Raw genomic sequence first — 24,936 nt, 5'->3', positions numbered from 1 at the left:
ATATCATGGTACATCTAGTCATACATTTAGCTGAAGAAGCAAAGATTGGCGGACCTCCACAATACCGTTCAATGTGGGCATTTGAAAGGTACTATTTCGTTATTCTTATTTATTGTACTTATAAAGTATTATATTGAATTATAATATTATTTATTATTTTAGGTACTTGCTTTCTCTTAAAAATTATGTGAGGAGTAGAAGTCATCCAGAAGGTTCAATTGCAGAGGGATATTGGATAGAAAAGTGCATGACATTCTGCTCAAGATATATACATGATGTGGAGACAAAGTTAAATCGACCTTTAAGAAATTATGGTTTGTATAATGAGATTCCAAATCAAGAGGGTCGTCAGTCAACTAAAATTGATGGGTTTACGCTTGATGATATTACTCATGCCCAAGCACACAGATATGTTTTATTTAATTCTGCTACCATAACGCCATACCGCGAGTAAGTATTCAATAATATTCTGCTTTATAATTAATTATTAAGTAATATAAAGTTTTTGTTTAATTCTGTTATTAAGTTTTTAAGTGTTTTACTTTTGCAGTGAGCATATAAAAGAAATCAAGAAGCAAAATCCTCGTCTATCGAGACATGATGTGGATAAGATTCACAATGAAAAATTTCACATATGGTTTAGAAAACATGTAATTGTGAACCAGCTAGAATACTTTTACACACACACACACACACACACACACTATATATTATAGTATCAATTTTTAATTAGTTCTTGCTTATTTATAGGTTGAGAAGATACATATGGTAGGTGAACAAATACCAGAAGAAATCCAAAATCTAGCTATTGGCCCATCAAAGCAAGCAAAAAGAATGAACGGATATATAAGTAATGGAGTTAGATACTTAACAAAGTCTCGTGATGCAAAGCTAAAAACACAAAATAGTGGAGTTATGGTAAAGGCTGCCACTCAGAGCTATGCAAGCACAAGAGACAGAAATCTCATATTAGGAGAAGTCACCTTTTATGGAATTCTCACGGACATAATTGAGTTGTATTATACCGCAAGCCTTAAGTTTATACTATTTAGATGCGAATGGGTGGACAACAACAAGGGGCTTATTGTGAAAGATGTTTATGGATTTACTCTTGTTAATTTTTCTCAACTACTCTACAAAAGGCAGCACCTGTCAAATGAACCTTTCATCTTTGCTTCTCAAGCTCAACAGGTGTTTTATGTCCATCATCCAATGGCAAAAGAATGGCAGATTGTAGTTGAAATTAAACCAAGAGGTTTTATAATTTAGGTGAAATGGAAGAGCACATGAAATTGTGGCCCGAACAACAGCTGGATGATACTATATTTGAAAATGAAGAGGATATTAAATGGGTTAGAGAGGGTGTGCCGGGAATAGAAATTGACCCACTTGCTTTGGAAAGTAATGAAACATATGATGAAGAAGACGACATATCTTAGTTACTCATATTGTTTTCCCACTATTTTAGTAAAGATTGTTATTAAACATAGATCATCGAGTTGGGAATTTCTTATTGTGCTTTTTAGTTGTTTAAATCTCATATGCGTATGTGTCCTTTTGTTTGGCTTGCTAGTTTGATATTACTTTATACGTCTGGATAGTAGAAAATATTTTTCAATTTTGCAGGAACATAATTTTTGAGCAACTTTGTTGTGATGGCAAGAAAAAGACAGAGAAATTCTAGTCAAGAAATGCTTTTGCCTAATTTTCCGGAGCAACAAGAAGACAAATGGGAGGTGCGGCGATGCCTCAACCACCTCAAAACTGGCCACAAAATGAAAGACAAGCTATCCGATCTGGTAAATCAAGAAATAATTCACATGAAACAGAAAATTCTCAAGGTACTTATTCTGTATAATATCTTATCTTTATTGAATAGTTGCACTTTGTGTATTTGTGCACTTTTTCCCAAGCAACCAAGTAGACCTAAATGTAAAATATCAACTCAAGCAAATCCACCAAGAGTACTTGTACCTTGACCGCTCATCACTATACCTACCTGTATTGCTGTAATTTTTTTTCCCAAAAATATATATGCTTCATTTACGACAGTTTTTCCTTTATCACTCTTTTATTCTAATCCCTTGGTATTAATGGAGTGTTTATATGTGAATTTTAAAAGAAGAAAAAAAGAATTAATTGAGTTTTACTAGTTATGGATGACTCTCTTTTTTATATTTGGTTATTGCAGACTCTAGTGCTAATGAAAAGCAATCTAAGCGATCTAGGGGTCCTACTATGATGCACTCAGGATGGGGAAAAGATGGTGGCATTTTACATGTTGAGTTGAATAATCTTAGTCAATCTATTGGACCTGATGCAGCTAGATTGAGTTCAAAACTTGGAGTTATAGCACGAAATGGCATTTTAGCTCCTTTAAATCATAAAGATTGGAGGCTTGTGCCTAAACTGTACAAGGATAGGATATGGGCTCATATTAAGGTGCTTAGAAAATTAAAGAAAAAGGTTATATACTAAGATGCTTATTGATTTTATGTTTTTATACATGTGTTATATGTTGATGTTTGCAGGAAAATACTGATGCAACTGAGGATATGAGACGTATGTTGATGATATCGGTTGGATCTAAATGGAAAGAATGGAAGCATGAAGCAAAAATGATTGGTTATGAGCCATACAACAACGATATCGAGCGCTTAGCTAAATGTCCAGACAGGGTAGAGGAAGACCAGTGGCGTGCATTAGTTCATTATTGGAGCTCTAACGAAGCAAAGGTATTCTCCGAGCATCGAGCATCTTCTTCTCTTGCCCTTAGCACATGCTATTATGCAGATCATACTTTTTCTTTTAAATATTTTTATGCTTTTCCTCTGTAATTCTTGTTATCTTTTCTCTTTTTTCTTTTAAAAGTTTTATTCTTTGGTATGATGTTTGGCCATGCATTACCTCTAATATATAAAATTACGTGTAACTTTTTTAGAAAAAGAGCGAGAGGAACAAAGAAAGTCGAAGGAAGTTGAGTATGCCACACACATCAGGAAGAAAAAGTCATTCTCAAATTATAGATGATGTATGCCATATTTACTATAAGCTTTCTGCAATTTATATATCAATATTTATTTTCTTGAATATATTTGCAACAAATTTTTTACTATTTAAACAGATGACAAAGAAGAATGGTATAAAACCAAGTCGTATCGACGTATTCAAAGAAACACATACGAGAAAGAATAAACAACCAGCAAATGAGATAGCTGATGAAACTATGGTAAATTCCCATTCTTTATGAATATGAATTACTTTTTTTTCCAATGTAAGATTTTATTAACTTTGTATTGTTTTACCTTTTCTTTCCAAAAGAAAGAAATGGATGAACTTGCTAAGGTGTAACCCGAGTTAAATGTCCCTGGAAGTGCTCCCAATGATGTGTATGCACAGGTTATGGGACCAGACACTCATGGAAATGTTCGAACTTTAGGAAAAGGAGCAACTCCAAGTTTTGTTTATGGCCCTGCATATAAGCGATCCCAGGCTGAGCAAAGAGATTTTGATAGAAGGGTTGAGATAGAAGTTGAAAAAGCTACCTTTGCTATGAGAATGGAAGAAAAATTGTCTGAAGCAAAAGAAGAAATAGAAGCGACGGAGAAAAAGTTATTTAAAGCAAAAGAAGAAATAAAAGCGTTGGGGAAAAAAATGTTAGAAGCATCAAAGGATATGGATGCAAAAATAGACGATAAAGTAAAGCTTGGTATACATGCATATCTAGAATCATTGGGTATTACTATTGGCTCAATTAAGAAATTATCTGGTGATGATCAGGTAAAAAATATTGTGCTCTTTAGCAAAAATTTATTGTATTTAAGATAATCTTGTAATTTAATTTTCTTTAACTGTAGTAATCTTCCTCTTTTGTGATAGGTTTCTGATAACTCAATGGACGAGTACCAACAATCACTATCACCTGTTTTACTTGTTCACACAAAGATGGTGAGTTCGTAAACTCATTTTAACTAAATCTTTTTCTGCATACATTCGAAAAGTATAGTTTTAACTATGTTAATTTTCACTTTAGTTACGTAAAGCTTCAAAATAGCACTTTAAAGTATAGAGGCTATTTTACAATTAAAAAGATTATCAAGCTCCAAAGTAAGTGGATGTAGCAGTCTGAGCTTTGATCATGGATGTCCATATTTGTCTATACATATTGGTTGGTGTTACGATAAAAAAGAGAAAATACCCAATTGTAATAGTTAGTATTAGAGCTATTATAATTACTTGGAAGCCATTGCTGTTGCTTGATAAAGGAGAGGACGATTTTTGGGCAGCAATTCATGTCCCTACATCTTTGTATTACGTTTAAGGCAAGGAAATTCTTTTATTATATACATATATATATATATATATATATATATATATAAAAGGTCCCATAATATTAGAGGTCAACTAGTTGGGAATTGAGGGAGAATGAGTATGTCCTCTCAAGGATGGAGTTCCATTTTTTAAACTTGTGTTTGACGATGATGGTGGCATTCCTGTTGCAGCTCTGAATAAGTTAGCTTCTTTTTTCTGCCTAAAAAGAAAAGCCCTAGCAGTTGAGCCCATAAATAGGACCTCTTATCCTCATTAGGGATTCATTCTCAGCAGCCATAAACCATCAGCTGAGATCTAGATTACAAAGAGCTTCAAAAACAAGGAAAAAATAGGAACAAAAAAGGGTTTCAGCACCTGTTTTCAATCCTGGTTTTAATTACTTTGTATTTCTGGGTTTGAAGAGTAATTTAACTTAAAGAGTTATTGTTGTTTGCCGGTGATTTCTGGTAGCTGAAGCCACCATTTCTTTGCTTTCACACCTTTATTTGATATATCTTTGTTCTCTTCCATAAATAAGTATGTTTTATGTAACTGTCAATACATAATGATGAATTAAACTTGATGTATCTATACCATGTGTAATTTAGTGAATCTAGCATGTTCACTCTCTGATTTATGTCTGCAAATTTTAGTCTACTAATATCCTGTTTAGACAGCAAGTAAATAGTTATGTTTTACATCATTATTACTAATCTCCCCCCCTTTCTTCTTCTTAATCTTCTTCCCTTTTCTTCCTTTCCATCTTATCTTGAGCCGATGGTCTATCGTAAACAGCCTCTCTACCTCTCCCGGTAAGGGTAAGGTCTGTGCACACACTACCCTCCCCAAAATCCACTTGTGGGATTATACTGGGTACGTTGTTGTTGTTGTTGTTGTAAAACCTGGAAGAAAGAGTAAGTTGACGACTCTTGCCTAGATGAGGGAAATAAAGATCTATGATTAAAACGCTATCATATTAGGAAATAAAATTTATTATATGACTTTGTTCTGTTTTTTTTATATCTTGTATTCACAATTTTTTAAGTTGTAAATTTTGTAAACTACCATAGTAACCAATCTATAATTTCTTCTCAGGTTAACATAATCAAGAAGACAGGAGTTAGTGAAGTTGGCACAAAGAAAAAGAAGCGGGTAAGTGTGAAAAATTACAAGGTTCTTGGGTGGTTGCGTTCACTTTCTTGGATTTTTTGCTTTATGTTGTCTGTTTCTTTCTCTCCAGTTGCTAGTATTATATTCATTATCATTTTGTTTCTCTTTTAGAACATGAATCTGTTATTAGTTTTAATATTCCAATTGTTTTAGAGGAGGAAAGAATTCACTTTATTATAAAGGTATAATTTTTTTTTCTTGTGACTTCTTGTGCAGCATTCTTGAAGGAAGTGATGTCAATTACTGGCAGTGAAAAGCTTGACTTGTGGAGAGTTGGTTTTATAAGATTTAGTTTAGAAGTTGAGGAAAATTAATTCGAATTAGGAGCGATCTTAAAGTACTTACACATTGAAATTACTATCTTTTATGATTTAGTTTGATTTGGGTTTTGGGTGAGAACACATCATTTGATTTAACATTATTTATCTTGTACTAAGTACGTTTTATATTGCTATTTTGTTCTTTGGTTATTATGCTAAAAGATATTTGCTTTACATTTATTTCATGTTTGTTATAAAAGTTGACATTTGTGAATGTAAATGTGTTCATGATGAAACTAAACAGAACATTATTATTTACATTCTAAAACATATGATAGCCACATTAATTTAAATGTCAAAATATTTAATTCGACATTTTGTTATGTTGTAAAAGATGTCACTAATTTTTTTAATGATATTCACATAAAGTGAAAACGATATTTTGTATATGTTATGAATTTTCTTAGTGACATTTACCAAAATGTCGTATATTTCAATATGACATTTTGTGAAGATCATACGTAAATGTCGTATTTTTTTAGTAACATTAACCTAATTGTCGAAAATTTTAACTGACATTTCCTATATGTTGTAAACCAAATGTCATAACATTCTTACCGATATTTCCCTAAATATCGTAAATTAAATGTCATAAATTTCTTATTGACATTTACCTAAATGTTGCAAAGTAAGTGTCGCAAATTTCTTATCGACATTTACCTAAATGTCGTAAAATAAGTGTCATAATTCCATATTGACATTTACCTAAATGTCAGAAAGTAAGTGTCATAATTTCTTACCGACATTTACCTAAATGTCGGAAATTACCTATATTGAAATTAACGACATTTGATGCAAATGTAAATTAAATGTCGGTAAATAAATTTGTGACATTTAAACAGCATAATACGACATTTTTTTAAATGTCGCCATATCTCCACTTTCTTGTAGTGACGACATGATATACATACGCATATGCATGACACTATCAGTATTTTATTATTTACAGAGTTAATAAGACTTACATGTCGAGTCGTTTACTCCATGTTTCTCTCATGTCTATTATTTATACGAATGCTTATATGGCCTTGGCGGCGTATGTTTCGAGCTTACAAATGATCATGTTGGCCTTATAGGCCCGTATATCACATGTATAAGTTTTTATATCAGGTTAGGTCATCCTATATTGAGTATTCCCCTATGTTTATTCTGCTTAGCCCATGATGGCCCGTTTGGCCCATTTTCCAATGAAAGTACAATAAGAAAGATATGTTATGTTGGTACTCGGTTGAGTAAGGTATCGGGTGCTCATTGCGGCCCATAGGTTTAGGTCGTGATATGAAATTTCCTTTGCTCGAGCGTTAGCGGCTTCAGCATCGGCTCGGTAGACGGCCACGACCGCCTCTGTGTCGGCCTTTACTCTTTCCGCTACACATGCGACCTTTACAAGCTCAGCGGCTAATCGAGTCTCAAGCTCTTCAATTATCTTAGCTCGGGCCAAGCTCTCTTCCTTCAAGCATTGGAGTTGACGCTCAGCCGAAGATAGCTGGGCTCGAGCGGTATCTTTCTCCATGGCGAGGTGGTCCATGTTCTGCTTCCACCCTAAAGTCTCTGCCTCTTTCATCTCAGCCTCCTCGCGAAGCCGCTCAATCTTTTTTTGCCTTCTGCTAAACCTGCAGGATCTAAGTGTTAGTCGCCAATATCAATTTGATATGTCAAGCTCCCAAAAATTTAGATTACCTGCTCGATGAGATCGATCTGCTCATTATGAGTTGTTGCCAATTCAGCTTGGAGGTCCCTGACCTCCTCTTATTTTTGCACACAGAGACGTTTGAGGGTGTCTCTCTCCTCCGTGAGCCTTTTGAGATCGGCCTTACACCGGCTCAGCTAATCTCGGGATTTGGAAAACGCTTCCCGATGAAACATTACAGCCTATGAAGAAAGGAAGGAAATTAGACAAAAGGAAATAAAAGCAAACGTCAACCTAATAACGGGGGCTGAAATCTACCTAGTTCAGGAGACACTGAGCCTTATCGAAAATGATTGATGCATCAAGGTCGGAAACATCATCGACCCCCGTGAAGCAGCTACAGAATAAGGCATCCCCTTCGTGAGACGTTCCCACGTCGGGGGTCTCCATAGACTGGGCCTCCCTAAATTGCCCTTCAGAAAATGTGGGGAGGGGCGGCGAATCATCAATAGTGATTTCTCCAAGCAAGACACTTGGGGTACTCTCTCCTTTTCGGAGGGCCTCGAAATCGGACCCTTCATGCACACCTGCCAATTGTTCGTCACGGCAGACAGGCACACTTGCCGGTTGTTCCTCACGGCAGGAGAAATCTTTAGCCCCCATGACTTAGGGACTTTGCTCGGACCATCTTCTAAGATCTCCTCGATCCGAAGATGAGCCTCCTAGACCGTCACCGGGTCAGTTGCTTTTGAAGCTTCAGCGCTTTCCCTCTTTCGAGCCACCATCTCGTAGTCAGCATCTTCTTTCTCCTCTTCTTCATCTTGTAGCATTTGGTCTACGTCGGCAGGTAGAGCGGCAGTGGCATTCTTCGACTTATGACCCTTTCTCTTCTTGGGCTTTGGAGTATCGGAAGGCGAGACCCTCTTTCTTTTCTTCTCTTTCGACAGCTTCAAAACTTCCTCTTCCTCGGGGGGGAGGGGGGATCATTTTGGAAACATCCCTGAGACCTGCATAAAGGTAAATCAAGTACAAATGAAAAGAAACGTTATAGAGAAGAGCATAAAAAGCCTATAAGATAAGCTTACCATGATTCTTGGCCTCCCATCGGCCCCTCGCTAAATCGCACCACGAGCACTCAGCATATGTAGAAGTCGAAGCCAGTTTCCGAACCTAGCTTTCAAGGTTCGGGATTGCACCGGGAACCCAGGAAACCGCTACATCATAAGAAAAGACGTGGGTGAGAAAAGATGTGGGTGAAGGAAGATAAAAGAAACAAAGCAATCAACATAAGATTTTGACGGGTTTGTACTTACGCTTCATGTTCCATTCCTCGGGGAATGGTATCTTCTCGCCCAGGATTATACCGGAGTTCCTCACTCGGATAAACCGATCATCCATCCCCAATCCTTGTCCTCGTCTGACTCGAGAACAACACCTTTGTGGCTCGGCGATGGAGCCTTATTAATCCGCCTAGATAGAGACGGGGCTATACAGTCTAATAAGGTGGTCGAGGGTAAATGGCATCCCTTTGACCTTGCTCACGAAGAATCAGAGAAAAATAACGATACGCCAAAAAGAGTTGTGGATTTGGCCTAAGGTTATCTGATATTGGCGGCAGAAGTCAATAATAAGGGGATCGACGGGACCCAGCGTGAAAGGGTAAGTGTAAACACTTAAAAACCCGTTCACATGAGTGGTAATATCCTCCTCGGGGATAGGAATCACCACCTCTTTGTTTTCCCAGTGGCAATCTTTTTTCACCTGCTCGAGATGCCTTTGGCTATCGAGCATATATATATCTTAACATGGGCTCACACCGGCCAGGGACCGAAGTGGGTTTCTTGACTTTGAAGTCGGAGGTAAGATCGCATGACCCCGGAACACACTCTTCGATGCGTGGCTCCACCGGTGTTTTATCCCGGCCGGTCGCGATGAAGAAGCTTTTTCCTTTTGGGGAACAGTTTTTGATGTTTTCGCCATTGTTATATGAGTTCAAAGAAAGAAGAAGACGAAACTTGTTGTTTTAAGAAAAGATTGGCAAACAGGATTTGAAGAACCTGCAGAATTGATAAGCTTGAAGGGAGTAGAGGAGTTTTTGAAGATCAAGGAAACTTTGAAAGTAAAGTTTGAGAAAACTATGAAGATGGTCTATTTATAATATCTGTTATGACGGTTTGAAAACACTAGTGTCCGACTATCAACTGGCACTAATTAATGATCTTGAGAACTGTGCAGACGCGACGCTTCGGTCGCCTCCGTCGCTTACGTCATAAGGGTGACGTCATAATTGGTCGAGGTACTAAATTGAAGGCTCAGTTCGTTTCTTCTCATTACATTCCAAGAAACGAGGGGACTATCTGTATACGGTCAAAATCGGGCCTACCTGATTTTACTATTTGATCGAGACAAGGGAGTTGCATCGGGGGTAGCCTCGTAATGAATCAGACCCGAGCTCGAAGATGAGGCATCGAGTCTAAAGATCGAAGTGTCCGTTGAGATCGAAGCCAACATCAATCGAGATTAAGCATGACCGACTTCGAGTGAAGTACAATAACGGAAAGGCGAGACATCCGTAACCGGTCAAAGATCACGGAGGAAATCTCGGAACAAATCAAATCAAGGGCGATTATTCTTACCAATCATGGGATTTACTTCCGTAATTAGAATTGTACTATAATTAAGATTCCTCTATGTATATAAAGGGGGTCCCAATCATCTGTAAACGCCTTACATACATACAGATCAAGGCAATATAATATTTCTCTATTGTTCATCAACTTATTGTTCTTTAACTGTTCTTACTTTACTACTCTCGAGGGTTCATCTGCTCGAGGGCACTGTCCAAGCATCGATTTGTTTTATATTCTTGTCAATTCCCATCACTTATCTCTAAATTAATCAATTGGTATTAAGTGAAGTCACGTATCCTTAAAACCACATTACAAGTTTAATTGTTACTCAATTTTTAGGGTAAATAATTTATAATCCCATTCTCGCATCCAAACCAGTAGAAAATATTTTCAACGAAAACTCCCCACAAGGGAAGAAAATGCAGGCATTTTGCATCAACAACCTTCCAAGAACGATCTTTCGAACAACAAGAATCATTCCACCTAATGACCTCACACAACATATCATATTTAGTACGACAATCATTAACCAAAACATACTCATATCTCTCCTTTATATACCCAAAAGAACTATTATTCCAATTAGCTGGAAAACTAGTACTCCCTCCGTTTCAATTTATGTGAACCTATTGTGGATAGGTGAAATCAGAGAGAATCGACATCAACATGAATTGAATCAAACCCTAAGACGGAACATTCTAGAGAGAGATATTTTGGGAGAAATGTAAAAATATTATTTCTAAAAATAAATTCGTTGACTAATACACTGTATGATGTCTAATATGTACACAATACAATTGAGTTGATTCATTTGATGAGTCAGAATAAGAATAATCTAATTACAGATGGGCTGGCCCATTTTAACTACTAGACACTACTAACTTCAGCTCCAACACTCCCCCGCAAGTTGGAAGGGTTGGCCATTCCAAGCTCGGGAAGAAATGCCTGCTGCTGCACACCAAGCAAAGATTTAGTAAATATATCAGCAAGTTGAACAGAAGTAGAAATAGAGTGCAATGATACCAAACCACCAGGCAAGGCATCCCTCACAAAATGGTAGTCCACCTGGACATGTTTGGTCCGCTCGTGAAAGACAGGATTCTTGGCTATAAGGACTACAACTTGATTATCACAGTACAAAACAATGGGTTTGAGATTATCCACACCCAGCTCACCTAGTAATCGAACCAAACAGGTAACCGCAGCTACCAACAAGTGAAGGCCCTATACTCTGCTTTAGCAGATGACAAAGCAAGAGTAGGCTGCTTCTTGGACTTCCAAGACACTGGGCAACCTCCAAGAAACAATACAAAACCGGAAACAAACTTCCTACTGTTGGCACAATGCCCAAATCAGAAGTGCCAGCCACTTATCTAAGAACATGATAAGCAGCCTCCAAATGAGGAACTCTAGGGGCAGACATATACTGACTCAAATGCTGCACAATATAGGAAAGATCAGGTCTGGTATGTTGTAAATAATTGAGTTTACCCACCAACTTCCCGTAGACAGATGGATCAGGTAGCAATTCCCCAACCTCAGTTGACAGTTTGACTTGAGAGTCTAAGGGGGCTACCACAGGTATGACAGCAGAACAATGAAAATTAGAAAGCAAATCCAAAGCAAATTTATGTTGACTAATCAAGTAGCCTTGAGGCATTTTGACAATTTCAAGCCCAAGGAAATAGTGAACCTCACCAAGGTCTTTGATATTAAACTGATCATCTAAGAATTCTTACAAAGTAGTCAACTCAGACACATCATCCCCAGCTAACAAGATATCATCCACATAAACAGCTACTATAGTGAGATGAGATCCCTCTAATTTTCTGAACAAGGAATAGTCATTCATGCTAGGTTGAAAACCTTTAGATTGAAGAGCAGAGAAAGCTTAGCATACCATTGCCTCGAGGCTTGACTAAGGCCATAAATGGATTTATTGAGTCTGCAAGCTAATGAAGAAACATGAATAGAGGTAGAGGTGGAAACAGTCAATCCTTGAGGTATTTTCATGAATACCTCTTCATCCAAATCCCCATGGAGGAAGGCATTATTAACATCAAGTTGGTACAGAACCCAATTCCTTTAATAGGTATAGATAGAAGATACTTAATAGTTGTCAACTTAACCATAGGGGAGAAAGTTTCAGTGAAATCTATCCCCTCTAGCTGATTGTCACCCCTAATTTCCAACCTAGTTTTATATATTTCAATTGAACCATCAGTCCTCTGTTTTATTTTATAGACCCATTTACAAGGTATGACTTTCTTACCAGGAGGTAGAGGAAGGATATCCCAAGTATTGTTAGCCTCCAAAGCTTGGTACTCTTTCATCACAGCCTCCTGCCAAGCAGGATTGGAGGCAGCCTGATGGTAAAATTGTGGTTCTTACAAGCAAAGATCAGAGGGTGAAGGAACCTTTGAACTAGAAATAGAGTAGAAACATAGTCACCAAGGTAGAAGGGAGGATTGTGAGTTCTTAAAGACCTTATCAAGATAGGAGAAGGAGAGGAAGGGCTAAGGGATTTTCCAGCATAATCAGGAGGAAAAACAGGGGAAGAATAACTATGGTCAGAAGGACAGGAAGAAGAAGGAGAAGGAACTGAAGACTGGGGAGAAAACAAAAGGAGGAAACAGATGAGTAGAATTAGGAGAAGAGTAAGGAAAGGCACTTTCATGGAACACAACATCCCTAGAATGAAAGATACTGGAACTAGATAATGACACTAGTTTATAACTCTTCTTTCCTGAACTGTAACCAAGAATGACAGATGGAATGGATCTTGACTTGAATTTATCCCAATATGGTTTGGGGATTGCAGCAAAACAAAGACAACCAAATGTCCTAAAATGGGTGACAGAAGGAGCAGTACCATAGAGTAAGTCAAATGGAGTCTTGTTATTTAGAAAATGTGATGGAAATATGTTTATTAGGTACGTAGCAGTCAAGATACATTCACCATAATACTTAACAGGCAGTTTGGACTAAAAAAGAAGTACCCCAACAGTTTCAAGAAGGTGTTTGTGTTACCTTTCCACAATAACGTTTTGTTGTGGTGTATGTGGATAGGAAGTTTGGTGTAAGATTCCATGGAAAGACCGAGTTGCTGAGCTAGAACCCAGTTCAAAGGAATTATCAGACCTCACTACTTTAACTAGAGCATCAAATTGAGTTTGGACCATTAGCACAAAGGACTGTAATAAGGTGAAGGCACTGCCCTTTGAAGATAGTAAAAGAGTCCACGTAGCCCTAGAGAAATCATCTACAATAGTCATAAAGTATTTGAACCCATTATATGTTTGTGTGTGATAAGGGTCCCAAAGGTCTATATGTATTAGTTGGAAAAGAGAAGTGGAGTGTATTTTGCTTTCAGGAAATGAAAGCCTTTGTTGCCTAGCCATGGGGCAAATAGGACACAAAAATGTTTGTTTCTTTGGTAGTTTATCTGACAAGACTTCATTTTATTAAAGAGCATGTGTCCAAGTCTTAGATACCAAGAATGGTCAAAAGACAACACATGAGATTGAATAGCAGAAGAGACATCATCATTTACACATACAGAAGAAGCAAGATTGGAAGTAGAACTAATATTCCTATTCAAATCATGAAAGTGGAGGCAGTAATGGTATTTACAAATGAAGGATGAAAAGTAGAATCAGATGCAACAAGATTTATAGGATTGAGAATGTAGAGCCCATTCTGAAGACTACCAAGAGCCACTGGCTTCTTCAGAGAAGGGCCCTGCAAAACACAAGCAATAGAGGAGAATTAAGGCAAACACTTCAGTTGTAAGACTAATTGAGCAAGGGAAATGAAATTATACTGGAAGGAGGGCACTAAAAGCACATGAGTTAGAGAAATTTCAGAGGACAGGATAAGAGTACCTGTACAAGTCACCTTTACATTTGTTTACCTCGAAAAATGTGAGTAACAATTAAAGATAATTTATGGTTTTAAAGATATGTGATATATTCTAATACTAGTGATTATACAAGTAATATTAAGCTTAAGTAAGAAGAATTGATGAACCAAATTAGTGTTGTTGGAGAAACAGGGGCCTCGAGCTTGATTATCCCAGGGACCTCGAGGTCAGCTAAGAACAATAAAGTATGAACAATAAAGTAAAGACAATAAAGCTGAAGAATAATTGTTGAGCACGTTAAGCAAGAAAAGCAGAGTGGGATGTTCTATTGCAGTTTTTCCCCCCTTTTACAAATGATTGGGGTCCCCTTTATATAGGAGGGGAAAACCCTAATATGGTACATTTCCAATTAAGATAATAAATTCTATTGGTACAGCTGTATAACGACCTAGTATGGACTTGTATTATTCAGTACGAATCTTATCCTATAATTTATGCCCTGATCCACGTGTCCTTGAGAAATTCCCGCTCTTTTTTAAGTGCCTTCGAGATTTGTGCTGCCCTCAACGTAGGTCGTGCCAGGCCTTCGATCTGCTTCCTCGAGGTGTGTGTTCTTTAGCCGGGTCCGACCTCCACTTCAAGTCGCCCAGACTCGGCCTCATAGCTCAATTTAAGGCTTTGAAATCAGGATCCTTGATTTTGACTGTATACAGATAGTCCCCGCATTTCTTAGAATAAGATGATAGAAACGATTAGAACCTCAATTTTCCCGAACCACTTGTGATGACGTCATGGATGTGACGTAGGTGCTTGAAGGGACCGGAAATGTCATGTCAATGTGCTTCCCCAAAACATCAAATACGTTTCAGCCTTTGTCGGCCACTTGCGCCACCGGTTCCGTCGTCGGCTTTCTGTAAATAAGAGGTTACTTTGCTGGACAACAACTACACTTATTCCTTCTTCATCTACCTTTAGTCCTTTCCCTTCTTTACCTCTTCCTCTAATCACCTATTTCCATGGTTCAAATCTGTGGACACAAGGTCACATGGCAGTGACTTTTCCAGTTACACCAAGGCTTCCTTTTTCAAAGTTTTGGCTCGAGACAACGAGAGAAAGGTACCGGATCCCTTCCGTACCAGAAGATATGCGAACTTTACACTGCTGCTCATCTGTTTTAACTTCAACCTGGTGTGGCGCCTCATTCCTTTTGCTTTCCATGGAATGAGGTGGCACTATTATCTACTAACTTTTGCATCCCACATCAGAACAGAGTTTCAAGGGCGAACATTCTTGGACTTTTGCTCGTGCATCTTGAACCCCTTTTGGTTTTTCCCTTTTGCTTGATTTTTCTTAATGTATGGTGGCCCAAAACTTCAATGGAATGCTCAATCTCGGCTGCTGGAGATATAATTACATCTATCGAGGGCCTCCTGCCCTATATAAATGTTTCCAAAGATCTAAAATGGTGCCCCCGAGGAAAGAAATTCCGAAGACGATGCTCTCGAGGACGTTGTCTTAAAAGTGGCTTAGGTTCTTTTTTTTTTACTTTGTTTTTTGCTTCTTTGTTCCTGTGTAAACATCCTTCGTGGGTGCCGTAGCTGTAATTTGTAAATATTTCTTGGAAGCAAAAAAAGGATCCTTTTGTATCCCTTCTGGTTCGTGCTGAATTTTACTCTATCTTTATCCGTAAAAGACTTTGATGAGATAGTTTCAATAACTAGCCCAAATATCAAGCTCAGAACATAATAAACCCGTAGGTTTTTAATATAGTACCCCTTGAGGTTCTCGTTAATCTTCAAGCTGAGCTTAAATGCGAACCCCGAACATCATGATCCCCGAGCTCGAGTTGGGTGAGAGCAAGATTCCGAAATGAAGTTAATCCTTAGATCTTTTCGTAGTCCCCGAGTGAGAATTTGCTCGAACTCGGATAGCCCTTGGGCTTAGTAGTCGAGCGAGTGTTTGCTCGAACTCGAAATAAAGTTAGCCCTTAGGCTTTATAGATAGTCCCCGAGTGAGAATTTGCTCGAACTCGGGTAGCCCTTGGGCTTAATAGTCAAGAGAGTGTTTGCTCGAACTCGAAATAAAGTTAGCCCTTAGGCTTTATAGATAGTCCCCGAGTGAGAATTTGCTCGAACTCGGGTAGCTCTTGGGTTTAATAGTTGAGCAAGTGTTTGCTCGAACTCGAAATAAAGTTAGCCCTTAGTCTTTATAGATAGTCCCCAAGTGAGAATTTGCTCGAACTCGGGTAGCCCTTGGGCTTAATAGTCGAGTGAGTGTTTGCTCGAACTCGACTTGTAGGCTACCCTTTATGATTTTTAACAAATTAATTCCCGATCCCTTGGTCCTGATGCAAATATCATGACATAAGCGGTTGAAGTGACTGAAAAGTTGCTTTTTGCATGATTCCCAAAATCATTAATTGGGGGCGGCTGACGGTCGACCTTTTGGCATTTCCAGCACGCTTTAAGTGATCTCTATAAATAGGCTAATTCCACAACCTTACAAACTTTTATTCTCATATTGTTCTCAAAGTCTCATTAGCCTTTTTCCATTTCCTTGAATTCTCCCTTGATATTTACTGTCAACACTTCTTCATTTTCTTGGGTCTTCTGCACTTGCGATAGCTAACACCTCTAAACCGGGTTCTCAAAAACAAAAAGCTTCTTCATCTTCCTGATCAACCAAGAGCAAACCGGTAGTACCCCCTCGTATTGAAGAGTGCATCCCTCCGCCATGTGAAATAGCATCCGATTCACAATCGATAAACCCGCATCAACACCAGGCCGATTCGAGCCCATGTCTCGATATGTTTGCTTGGTGACCGAGGCCGAGCTCGGGCAAGTAAAGGAGGACTGCAAGTGGAATAATAAAGAAATAGTGATCCCTTCCTCCGAGGAGGACATCACTACATATAAAGCGAGGTACTTGGGCATATATACCTACCCATTTACATTGGGTCCTGCAATCCCGGCTCAGGGTCCCATATATCCGGTGATTCTTGACTTTTGCCAACGATACCGAGTAACGCTTGGCCAGATCTATCCCTCCATTGGGCGAATCGTTTACTTTATCAGGTTCTTTTTGAACCAAGTCAAGGGGATGACTTTTACCCTCGATCATCTGATCAGACTGTACAGTCCCCGACTTTATCGTGGGGGTTTGATAAAGTTGCAACGCCGATCCTTAAAATCTCTCTTCTCTAGCATTGATGAAGACAAAGACCGTGGATGGATGAGCCAGTTCGTCCGAGTCAGGACCTTCGATCTGATTCCTGTTGCTTGGATGCCGTTCCCCGAGGAGTAGAACACGAAGCGTAGGTATATAGCGAGTTATGTCCTACTCTCTTTTTCTTTTTCTCGGCTTCATCCCTTTTCTCGGACTAACCCCTTTCCGGTGGCGCAACCACTGCTTGGTTTCCTGGTGGGGTCCCGGACCTCGAAGGGCTGGGTTCGAAAGCTGGCTTACGCTTCTTCCTACTCGGAGCATTGTTGGCGAGATTTGGCCAAAGGTCGATGGGAGGCCAAAAGTCATGGTGAGCTCCCTTGTTTGTTTCCTTACACTTTCCTTTATAGTTTATTTATTTCAGTTTTCAATAGGTCGTGGAGACTCCATTGCCATGCGGCCGGCTTCTGATGATGATGATGAAGTTCTGAATTCTTCTAAGGAAAGAAAAAGAAAAAGAGAGTCGTCTGCAAATCCCCCGAAACCTAAGAAAAGCGTGGCTTGACGGTCCAAGGTTGACACGGCGGCCCTATCTCCGGAAATGATCCAATGCCTTCGAGACCAGGAGGAAGAAGAAGATGATGATTGCCTGTTAGTATCCTGCGAAAGAAGAAATATTGGTGCCTCAGCGTCCGTCGAGCTGGTGAAGGTCGATGCGGTGCCTTCCAGAATCGAAGAGATTTTCGAGGGGAGTTCAAATAAAGCCCCCGAGCCGCCGTGTAGAAAGAAGGCACCTCGCCTAAGAGGCCATCTGGAGGGTGAGGCCGAACGGCTCAGTCCCGAGCTTCTTCAAAATAAAGAGAACGCCCCAAGTGTATCGTTCGGTGTAATCAACGTAGATGGTTCGCCTCTTGGCCCCGAGTTCTCCGATGGGCAGATCTGGGATGCTCAGAATCTGAGGTCTTCTGAAGTGGAAGCAAGCCATGAAGGACATGACATTTTTCGAGAACGCCTTGCGGGGCTTGAAGATGGCCCCGACCCAAATGCCTCTTACATTTTCGATGAGGTTCGTAGACTCTTCAAACAGGTGAGTATCCTGTTTGTAATGCCTGAACCTGCACTTTCGTTGTCTCTAAATCCATTTTTTCTCCTTTTTTATGAAGGCCGTGGTGCTCCATAAAAAGGTGTTTTCCAAGTCTCGAACCGATCTTGCTCGATGTGAGGTTGACTAACAAAGGTCTCGAAGGAGAGGGACGACCTTAAAGCCCTCTATGCTAAGAAAGAGGTGGAGATCAGTGATCTTCTAGTTGAATTGGCACAGGCTCACCAAGGGCGGGTCGAGCATGTTGAAAGGTAATATAACCTTTGTGGACCTGTTTTGAACTTGCTTGTCTTGTCGTTTAATACCTTTGATTTTGCAGTTTTATGAGAAGGCCGATTTGGTGGCGCTGCTTCAGGAGGAGCTAACCTAAAAGTAAAAGAGGCCGAGACCTTGTGGTGGAGACAAAGCATAGACGACCTCACCTCTGAGAAAGAAACTCTTCAAGAAAAGTTGGCTTCCCTCGAACGTCAGTTCCAAAGTGTGAAAGAGGAGAGCCTAGCTCGAGGCCGCGACATCGAGGAGCTTAAAGCTGAATCTGCTGCTGAGTTGGCTAAGGCCAGATCTGATGCTGAGGCAGTTATGTCTTCGTACCGCGCCGATGCCGAAACAGCTAATGCTCGAGCAAAGAAGATCTCTACTGCAGCAGAGGTCAAGTTATCGAGTGCACTTGACCATGCTAGGCGTCAATCTCAGAGGATAACCCTCGAGGAGGTGCATGCTCGCAGGCCGCAGCTTCGATCTTTCTGCCGACATTGAAAAGGCAAAGATTTTGGAAGAAGAGGCTACCGCTTTGCTTTCTGATGAGGATGGTTCAGCCAGTGGCTCTGAGAGCGGAGGAGACGAGGGTGAAGTCTCCGAGGATGAGGCTTTCGAAGATGCGGCCCCCGAAGATGCAACTGCGAAGATGTGACTCCGCAGTAGTTTTAGGTTTCTTTATTTTGTTTTTGCGTAGGTATCCCCTGTAATTATTTTTTGGAAATAGGAACTCTTTATCTCATTTTTGACTTGTATTGGATTTCATATTGTTTTGATTTATGGAATGCTTCTTTTACATAACTTGATCGATTGGCCCCGAAATGGGTTTGGGCTTGGGATAATAAACCCTTAAACCCTTGTTGATAAAAAGCAGTAGTCACCGAGCTAAGTTTAAATCGATCTAACTCGATCTCGAGATACCGTGACTCTTCAGTTCGGGTCGAGTGAGAATGAAGTCTTGTATAATACATTTCTGGACCTTAAGCCTTTCGAGGTTGGCCCTTAGGCTCTTATATATCGGCCCTTAGGCTCTTCGATATCAGCCCTTGGGCTCTTTAAGTTGGCCCTTAGGCTCTTATAATGGCTATATAATTTTTCCCTCATTTCGGCATAAAAGACTTAGTGAAATTTTAATTATGCCTTGGCATATGTTTTTTGCACCCGTAGGTTTTCTCGAAGGTTTTGCATATCGGAACCTTGTTAGTAATTTGTTTATGTGAACATAATCGAATACCTCTTGAGGTATTTCCGAAGGCCGATGTCATCGAAGCCCTCAGATTTTTCGAGGGCTGAATTTATCAAAGCCTTTTATATTTTGCTTTTGCCGAGGGTAGCCTGATTTAACCGGGTTTTACAAAGTGTTTGAAGGCCTTTAATTTTATAGCGAAAATTGGACGTATCCGAATCGCATTATTTTGGCTGTAGTCTTTATGTAACCGTAGTCTTTAGTATGGCCGTAGCCTTCGGGTTTGTCACTTGGACTTGTTTCCCGATAACTTTCCGAACTTGTTCGAAAAGTTAGTCCCCGAGTTTATTGTCCTTGGCCTTTGTTTCGAGGGGTGCCTCTTTGAGGACTTATGAGTCCGAATTTTTGATGACTCGGATGTATTGACTATTAGTGACAGTCCCCAGGTATTTTGGAGTGCTTTGGCCCTTGAGCCGCTTCTGGTAGGATTGTAAGTGTAGAGCTCGTACGAGATATAAAGTGTTTTTGATATAACCAGAGTGCTTCTTTAAATAGTTGATACATGCGTACATGTTTTGTCGTCGGGGCTCGACTATTCTATATGGACACGGTTCATTTGACCGTTTGGCCCATTACAAAGTTCTACTATCGAGGCCCTCTTAGGCGTGAAATATCTTTCTCAAAAATATAACCTCCGAGGATGATGTCCCCCAGTATTCGAGGTTGATCGAAAAGAAGCCTTGGATACTTGTTGAATGTTCCTTAGGTAGCATATAGGTGTTGCCTCGTTAAAAACCTTGCCGGTAAAACCCATTTGGGATAAAACCCGATCTAAGGGAAAAGATTGCAACACATGCTTTCAAACCCAAGGTCTTCGAGCTGAAAGATACCTTGATGTCTCCAATCGAACATCTCAGCAGTAATATCGCTCGAGCATTGATATGTTCCAATTGTTTGGTAGTTGCTCGCCTTCCATTGTGCTAAGTTTGTAGGATCCTTTACCAATGACTCTGAGGGCTTAAACTATGAAGATCCGTGATCGTGATATCTTCGAGGGCTTCGACCAGAAAATCATATACCATCAAACTATGAAAGCTTAATCACGAGCTTGTTGATTCGTCGATGTCATTACTATCTGAGCCTCGACCTGGTCGGGGATGGTTCTGATGCCCTGATTTGACACTATGAGGCCGAGGAACTTGTCCGTGATGGCTCCAAAGGTACGTTTCTCTGGGTTGAGCTTCGTGTCGCATCGCCCTGAACCGTTGACTGTTTCCTGCAAATGAATTAAAATGGTCCTCTGCACACAGGGACCTAACCAGTCATATCATCAATAGAGGCTTTCGTTATTTTACCTGTTTGCCTTTCGAACATCCTATTGACTAGATGTCGATATGAGGCTCTTCGAACTGAGGGCCTCCCTTTTTGTTTAACTAGTTTAAATCTGGGAATGTTGCTCAGCCAATGCGTGGTGATTTTCGGCAGAATCCTTGTCATATCTAAATGGGACCAAGCAATGCAATCCATATTATCAAATAAGAAACTAAATGAGTTTTTTCCTGAGTTCGGGGGTTAATCCCATTCCCAGGTGTACCTTTCTCTTGAGTGGTTGACTTGGTAGCACGGGCTTCTCGGGAACAACGAAGGTTCGAGGAGCTAGGGAATTCCCTTCTTCGCCTTCGGTTACCTGTTATCCTGCTTCCATCTAGGCTTGGAGCTGTGATTGTTACTTAGCCACCTGTTGACCTTTGGGGCTCGATTTCTCCATGGTCAAGGGTTCTGGTATCGACGCCACTTCCTCTATTGCAAACATCTCATTTGCAGCATGCTGTTCCCCATGGACTGTTTTCACTCCTTCCTCTGCCGGGAACTTCACTATCTGATGGAGAGTCGAAGGCACTGCCCTCATATTGTGTATCCATGGCCTCTCGAGGAGTGCGTTATACCTCATGTCACCTTCGATGATATGAAACCTGGTGTCTTGTACGGTCCCGACTATGTTTATTTTCAGGATAATTTCTCCCTTTATTATTTCACTTGCCATGTTAAAGCCATTCAACACCCGGGATGCAGATACAATCCGATCTTGCAGGCCGAGTTGTTTCACGACCCTCGATCTGATTATGTTCGCCGAGATACCTGGATCCACTAAAACACGTTTAACCAGAATTTTATTTAAAAGAATAGAGATTACCAGGGCGTCGTTGTGAGGCTGGGATATGTCCTCTGCTTCCTTGTCGCAGAATGATGAAGTGTCCTCGGGCACATAGCTCCTAGTTTGTTTCTCCTTTGTGATGGATACTTGGGTACGTTTGAATATAGGTCCCTGTGGGACATCAACTCCACCGATGATCATGTGAATGACATACTGAGGTTCTTCAGGTTCATTCTTCCTGTTTGTATCTCTTTCTCGGAAATGGTTTTTGGCCCGGCCACTGAGAAATTCACGAAGGTTCCCCTCGTTGAATAGTCGGGCTACCTCCTCTCTAAGTTGCTTGCAATCCCTCGGTCTTATGCCCGTGAGTACCATGATACTTACACATTAAGTCGGGGTTCCTCTGAGAAGGATCTGTCTGTATAGGCTTGGGCCATCTAGTATCTTTAATTTTGCCAATGGCTGAGATGATACTTGACATCGACACTAAAGTTGTATTCTGATAATCTGGGTGCCTCCATTGGTCCCAAGCGCCTGTCGGACTCGGTTTTGCCCATGAGTCCCCGGGAGCTTTGGCCTCGATCTGCTCTTCGATCATTTCGAGGTACATTATTGCTTGAAATGTTCCTTCTATCTTCGACGTACGGTTGATATCTTTCCTTGTTGAATCTTGATCCCCGGTCTGTGTCCCTCGGGGGCTTGGCTGCGAATCTGTTTGGGTGAACTGAGCCCGATGGGGCTCCCGACTGGTCGTCCTCGACCCTAATTTTTGACTGATATCGATTATGCACATCCGACCATGTCACAACTGGGTATTCGATCAAGTTCAGCTTTAGCTGTCGAGATGCTATCGAGCTTCTTGCATTCAAACCTTGCATAAAGGCCTGAACTGCCCAGTCATCGGAGACCGTTGATAATTCCATCCTTTCCATATGAAATTGGGACACAACTCCCTTAGCATCTCGTCATCCCTTTGTTTTATTTTGAAGACGTCCGATTTTCTTGTGGCCACCTTTATGGACCTGGCGTGTGCTTTCATGAAGGCGTCCGCCAATATAGCAAATGAATCAATAGAGTTAGGAGCTAAGTTATGATACCAGATCATAGCTCCTTTTGATAATGTTTCCCCAAACTTTTTTAACAATACTGACTCGATTTCATCACCATTCAAGTCATTTCCTTTGATTCCACAAGTGTATGAAGTAATATGTTCATTAGGGTCAGTTTTTCCATTGTATTTTGGTATATTGGGCATGCGAAACTTCATGGGAATGGGCACTGGATCCGCACTTGGGGGGAAATGTTTTTGTATGAATTTTTTCGAGTCCAGCCCTTTCAAAATCAGAGGTGCTCCTGGTATCTGGTCGACTCTTGAATTGTATGTCTCCACCTTATTGTCATTTTCTTCAATTTCTTTTCTCCGGAGTCAATTCTTTTTGTCAGTGCTTCGAGCATTTCATAATAGCGGGATCAGTCCACGAGCCATTTGCATCAGGCCTTTCAGGCGCAGGTTCCGTATGCCGGGCGTCCACTGATTCGGTGGTGTTTGGAGTTCTGTTTTGACTCTGAAGTTGTGCAATGGAGACTTGCTGAGCTTGCAGCATTTGGAATATCACTTGGAGCTTGACTCCTCTTTCTTCCATTCCTCGCGTTTCCTGGCCTACGGCTCGAGCTTCCCTGTGTGCATTCCTCACGGGGTCTGTGCCTGCGTCCGTGTTTAGAGCTTTATGTGAACTGATATCAACGGGCTCCGAATTTGGCACTCCCTCGGGGTTTATGGGTGGTACAACGACCCCTATACCGTTGTTTTCTCCGAGTCCCTCACTGTCATGAGCTGATGCGTTTTGTGTGCTAGACATATCTCAGCCTGAAATCAAAGAATCTTTGACGAGAAAAAGTGTGAAGAATATCGTGTGTTATCAGAAAACTAGCACTAAAATAATCACTATTATCTTTAGCCCCACGGTGGGTGCCAAACTCTTTACCTCAAAAAATATGAGTAACAATTAAAGATAATTTGTGGTTTTAAAGATATGTGATATTTTCTAATACTAGTGATTATACAAGTAATATTAAGCTCAAGTAAGAAGAATTGATGAACCAAATCAGTATTGTTAGAGTAATCGGGGCCTCGAGCTTGATTATCCCAGGGACCTCGAGGTCAACTAAGAACAATAAAGTAAAGACAATAAAGCTGAAGAATAATTGTTGAGCACGTTAAGCAAGAAAAGCAGAGTGAGATGTTCTATTGCAGTTTTTTCCCCCCTTTTACAAATGATTGGGGTCCCCATTATAAAGGAGGGGAAAACCCTAATATGGTACATTTCCAATTATGATAAAAGATTCTATTGGTACAACTGTATAATGACCTAGTACGGACTTGTACTATTCGGTAGGAATCTTATCCTATAATTTATGCCCTGATCCACGTGTCCTTGAGAAATTTCCGCTCTTTTTTAAGTGCCTTCAAGATTTGTGCTGCCCTCGACGTAGGTTGTGCCAGGACTTCGATCTGATTCATCGAGGTGTGTGTTCTTTAGCCGGGTCCGACCTCCACTTCGAGTCACCCGGACTCGGACTCATAGCTCAATTTAAGGCTTCGAAATCGGGCTCCTTGATTTTGACCGTATACAACCTTATAACCATTTGGTAAAGTGACAAGATAAGGTAATACTAGAGGTTTAATATCAGTTAGAAAGGAAGTGTGTGGGGTTAGGTGATGGGTTGCCCCTGAATCTATGATCCAAGGAATATCCTCTACCCTAGAAAAATTGCAAGCAAGCAAGCCACATGATTTGATGTCAGGATTACCTATAAGACCTACAAAGTTGGCAGAACCAGCAAAAATCTCTTGTGATGTCCTAGAAGCTCGAGAATGCAGAAGACTCAACAGTTGATCAAATTGTTCCTTGGTGATACTGGAGTTCCCATCATCAGGCTGGATTACTTTGTTATCACTAGCAGAACTTTCAAGGTGCCCAATGGGCTGAGAATCTGACACTTGAGCAAATGATGCAGTCCTTTTGAATTTAGTCTAAAAACCAGGAGGATAACTATGAAGCTTGTAGCATTTGTCAATCTGATGACCAGGCTTCTTGTAATATCGACAGATAATATTGCTCTTCCTGGAAGGGTCAAAACCCGATCTTTGTG

The 24,936-nt window shown here is 40.3% G+C and overlaps 1 long non-coding RNA gene and 1 pseudogene across 1 annotated transcript; both read left to right on the top strand.

Moving 5' to 3' along the window:
* Positions 1-276: 276 nt before the first annotated feature.
* On the top strand, positions 277-773 carry LOC109215266. Its single transcript, XR_002066330.1, has 3 exons — positions 277-450; positions 551-650; positions 751-773. It is a non-coding gene; the product is annotated as an uncharacterized LOC109215266 (long non-coding RNA).
* Positions 774-1,729: 956 nt separating this feature from the next.
* LOC109215264 lies at positions 1,730-4,508 on the top strand (annotated as a pseudogene).
* Positions 4,509-24,936: the final 20,428 nt, after the last annotated feature.

The sequence above is a fragment of the Nicotiana attenuata genome, unplaced genomic scaffold, assembly GCF_001879085.1.
Source record: "Nicotiana attenuata strain UT unplaced genomic scaffold, NIATTr2, whole genome shotgun sequence".
In the NCBI taxonomy this organism is placed as follows: Eukaryota; Viridiplantae; Streptophyta; class Magnoliopsida; order Solanales; family Solanaceae; genus Nicotiana; species Nicotiana attenuata.
Note: the sequence above shows the minus strand (reverse complement) of the source record. Positions and strands in the feature narration are given on the sequence as shown.